Below are 5406 nucleotides of genomic sequence, written 5' to 3'. Positions count from 1 at the left end.
TATATTTTTGCAAAATATTTCAGCGATTTCTTTTGCTGAGTATGACTTCTTTATTGCCATAAAGTGAGCATATTTGGTGAGTTTGTCGACTACTACGAAAATCTTGTCCTTGCCTTCAGATACTGGTAATCCTTCAATAAAGTCCATCGAGATTTCCTCCCATTTCTGATTTGGAATGTTTAAGGGGTGAAGTAATCCTGGTGTCGTAATATTTTCGCTTTTATTCCTTTGACATGTGTCACATTCTGCTACATACTTCTGAATATCACGATTCATTCCCTTCCAAAAGAAGGATTGACATGCATTGTAGTAAGTCTTAAAGAATCCTACATGTCCAGCTGATGGTGAGTCATGTAATTCCTTGAGTATTTTAAACTTAAACTTGGAATTTGTATTTAGATAGATTCTTCCCTTATACCATAGGATATCATTCTTCCACTCAAATTTTGAGTTGTTGGGAAGGTTATTGATTATTGTCGTTATTTCTGGATCCTTGGCATACTCACTTCGAATTTTGTTAAGCCACTCAGGGACAACAACCGAAATTGCAAGTAGTGTTGGTTCTTCATCTTTCCTGGATAAGGCATCTGCTACTACATTGTCTTTACCTCTTTTATGTAGTATTTCCAAGTCAAAAGCGGCAATTTTTTCAATCCATTTTTGTTGTTCTTCGGAATGTGTTTTTTGTTGAAGGAGATGTTGGAGACTGTTATGGTCTGTTCGAATAGAAAGCTTACTTCCCAAAAGATATTGCCCCCACTTAGCTAGTGCGTGCATGATAGCGAGCATTTCTTTGTTGTATGTGGATTTGAGGCGTTCTCTTTTGTTGAGATTCCTACTTTCAAAAGCTATTGGTTGTCCTTGTTGCATTAATACTGCACCTATACCAAATCCAGAAGCATCACACTCAACGATAAATGGTTTAGAAAAATCTGGTGTTGCTAATACAGGAGCATTAGACATAATTTCCTTTAATTTTTCAAAACACCTTCCCGCTTCCTCATCTCATAGAAACGATTTTTTCTTTAAAAGGTTTGTTAGAGGTGCAGTTATATGTGCATAGTTTTTAATAAATCTTCAGTAATATCCAGTCAAACTTAAGAACCCTCTTAGCTTTGATATATTAGCAGGTTTGGTCCATTCTTTTATAGCCTTGATTTTGTTAGGGTCCACCTTTACACCTTCATGGGATATAATGTGTCCAAGGTATTCTACTTCTTCCTTTTCGAAGGTGCATTTGGATTCTTTTGCGTAAAATTGGTGTTCTTTAAGTAGCATAAGAACTTTGTCCAAATGTTGCAAGTGCTCCTTCCAAGTTTTACTGTAAATTAGAATATCGTTAAAGAATACTAATACAAACTTTCTAAGATGTGGGCGAAATAATTCGTTCATAGTTGCTTGAAACGTTGCTGGTGCATTGGTTAATCCAAACGACATTACTTTAAATTCATAGTGACTTTTGTGTGTTCAGAATGCCATTTTTGGTATGTCCTCTAATCTGATTCTAATTTGATAGTACCCTGATCTTAAGTCCAATTTTGAGAAATACCTTGCGCCATGTAGCTCATCCAACATTTCATCGATAAAGGGGATTGGAAACTTGTTTTTAATTGTTATTTTGTTTAATCCCCTATAGTCAATACATAGCCTGAATGACCCATCTTTTTTCCTTACCAACACCACTGGAGCAGCGTAAGGACTTTTACTTTTCGAGATGATTCCACACTTTAAGAGGTCTTGGATTAATCTCTCGATTTCTGTTTTTTGGTGATGTGGATATCGGTATGGCTTGATGTTGACCGGGTCTGATCCTGCCTTGACTTCTATTGTATGCTCAATTTCCCTATTAGGCGACATCTTCATAGGTAGGTCTTGAAATAATTTTTCATGTTTCCTAATTAGATCTTGTATCTCTGGTGACTCTTCATTGGTCATATTTGCAGATAACATTTCTAACTGATGACATTGTACTACATAAGTGGGTGCTCCTTTTCGAATCATCTTCATCATATGTGATGATGATACAATTTGATTTTTTGGTGCTTGGAATCCATGTAATTTGTACTTCTAACCTCCCCATTTGAATTTTATAAATTGTACTTGGTGGTTGGCGGCATAAGTACCTAAAGTTCGTAACCACTGAATACCTAAGACTACATCTACTCCTCCTAATGGTACTATGAAAAATGGAGACTCCAAATTGAAGTCTTGAATCTGCAATTTAACCTTATGGCATTTCCCCACCTTTTCTATCTTCTTATCGTCAGCTACCATCACCTTCATGTTTGGTAAGGGAAATGAAAAAATATTGAGTCTCTTTGCCACGGTTGCATCCAAAAAATTGTGTGTGCTACCAGAGTCAATGAGAACCACCACGTTGTTCTTCTTTATGTGTCCTTTTAACTTTAAAGTCTGAGGTTGTGATATACCTGTCATAGCGGATAATGATACTTGCGGAATACTTTCGTCATCTAATTCTGGTGAGAATTCTGGGGCATCTTCTGTTTCTTCAATGTTAGAATCTTCACTGTTTGAATCATAAATTGCTTCACAATTATATAGGTTCTTTGGTTCTTTTCCTTTAGCACACCTATGTTTGGGGTCCCACTTCTCACCACAATGCTTGCATTTACCCTCCTTTATCCTTTGCGCTTCCACATTAGATTTTTCATCTTCACGACGATGTGGGGGAACATATCTTGTATTTTTTGTGTCCGCATACTGAGGTGTTCTTCGTTTTGAATATGTTTTTTCGGATTTTGACCAAAGTATTTGTTCGAATTTTTTTCAGTTGTTTTTGCTTTTCGTCTTGTTACTTCTATTGATGAAATGTCATGCATCTCAAGTTCTACTTGTAAGTGGGTTTTGAGTCCTGAGATGTATGACTGAATTAGACAAGATTCTGATAACCCAGGTACTCGTGTTACTAAGGTCTCCCATTCTTGAGTGTATTCGTCCACACTTCCTTTTTGTCGTAATTTGATGAGTTTTGAAAAGAACTCTTCTTCTTTTACACCTTGGAATCTTTTAAAGAATGCATCTTTAAATTTCCTCCAGCTAATGACATGTGTTGTCTTTTTCCACCACATATACCAGTTATATGCTTCTCCCTCCATTTTCATGGATGCATGCCTGAGCTTTTCGTCATCGTCGTTGATGTCATATATCTCAAAGTATTCTTCTGCCTTATTTATCCATGCAACATTGTTTTTTTCGTTTCCATCGAATTTAGGCATCTCGACTTTTTCCCTTCGCTGGTATGTTGCTAATGGTTGAGCGAAAAAGGGTGTTGATTGGTTATTTTATCCCAGAGTTGCTTGTTTGTAAAAGTTGTATTACTCACTTCTTGGTGGGGTGTCGCTGATTTCCTTGGGGATTCAACTTTTTCATGAGAGTCAGTGGACTTCGTTGAATCTGATGAGATGTGTTCTTGATTCTCTTCATTTTCTTTTAGTAGTTGTTTGGGTGTACAATTCATCTTTTTACACAGAAGTTTCAGCATTGTTACGGCATCTCTGATATGTACTTCTGTTTGGACATGTTGATTTTCCATCTTTGTTTCTATTCGGTTTGTCGTATCGTGAAGACTTTTGATTTCGTCAGCTTGCTCCCCAAGCTTGATCTGGAATTCATTTAATCTTTTACTGACCTCGTCGTGGTTGTTATTTATCTTATGCTCTGCGTCAACCAATTTTTTTTGGAAATCCGCCATTGTCATTGTCGACATTGAGCGAGTTTGTGGCGGCGTATATTTATCTGCCAGCTTAAAATTTTTAAAATTATTATTATTATTATTATTTTAAATTAATTAATTAAATTGACGTTATATATATATATAATATAATATAATATAATTAGGTTAAGTTATGTAATATATATATATATAGATAACATATGTATAAATTAATGATATAACTATATATTATATATAATATATATTACTATCCAAACAGTCACGTTGGCTGACGGAACCCTTTGACTGTTCAAAAAAATATCGCGAATGTCGCCGCAGTTTATCGCCACAGTCTTTAACAGGTGGCTACAGTCGATGGTGGGTGTGAACAGGTGACAATGTGTGGAAACTAGTGCGGAATGGGCGAGCGGGAGAACAACGTAAGTTAGCGTGAGGGTTGATACTGATGATGGACGGTTGATGAAGAAAAAAGTGTGAGGAACAGACAGGGCCAATAGACCGACGAGAGGAGCAGAACTTGGGCGGATGGTTGTAGAGATGATGACTTCGAGGGCAGAAGGAACAAGGGACTTAATGCAATAGACGGTAACAAACAATGGCGTTGCAAGTAGTCAGAGAACCGTTAGCTGTGCTGTAGTGAGCCCAGGAGCGACTCACTCTGATACCAAATGGAATAGAGAACTTATGATACGCAGAAATTTATATACAAATATTTTATTAAAAAGATGAATTACAAATGATGTTGATTACAAATGGGGTTCCTGGCTTATATACTGCCATGGACACCCTTTAGGGAAAGGGCATGATCTTATGATCGTGCCCTTTCGTCTAATTTAACTAAAAATTAACTAATAAACCTAATCTAACTAATTTTTACATAACAAAAGTCATGGTCAAGTTAGACACAAAATGTGTATGTGATTCTTTTGTTTGTGGAATAATGAATCTTTTTTGGCAAAGATTTGTCTATTGAAGTTAATGAAGGTGTACATAGTATGTTTCACTCTAGATTTCAACCTTTGACTTCTTAGGGAACACATATTTTTAACCATTAGGGTACAATGGATTTAGTCACATGTATATTTTCTTTGCATATAACTATTTGTGGTTAAGGTAAAGGTAGATTCATTTCTAGTTAAGCTTATCTAGTTTGATAACCATTAACAAGAAGTGGATTAAGTGGCAGAATAACATAATAAAGTGTCTCGTGTAAGAGAAGAAGTGGAAACACTTCTCCTTTCGTATCTTATGTGGTTTCCTCTTGTATTCAAGCCTACTATTAATTAAAGGAAAGTTGCTTCATGATAATTATTATACAAGGAAGTGAGTGAACAACTAAAGAAAAACAACTAGAGAGAAGGAAGAAAGGAAAGGGTATTTCTTTATGTCTATCAATTTTGTTTCAATAAATATATCAAATCTAGAAATTGATCAGAAAATGTGTGTCTAGGAGCTAGTGTTTGCTCAACCATGTCCTATAAGATGAAGATCAAGAGGGGCATGACCTTTCACTTTGAAATAGTAAGCATCATCATTTGTAAATTTAGTACCTATTACGGTTAAAATTCTTGTGATTATTTTATAAGAGGGAGGTTGATCTAAAATGGGGCACTAAAGGTTCTTGTCAGCTTACAAGAACCTCTCCCACTCCAAAGCTTATTAAGTTCCAAGATCTAGCTTATGATTAACCAATTGCGGAATTGAAAATTCTT

The sequence above is a fragment of the Pinus tabuliformis genome, chromosome 6 (assembly GCF_031772625.1).
Source record: "Pinus tabuliformis cultivar Carrire ecotype Pingquan chromosome 6, CPIR1, whole genome shotgun sequence".
NCBI lineage: Eukaryota > Viridiplantae > Streptophyta > Pinopsida > Pinales > Pinaceae > Pinus > Pinus tabuliformis.
This window is presented reverse-complemented; position numbering follows the sequence as displayed.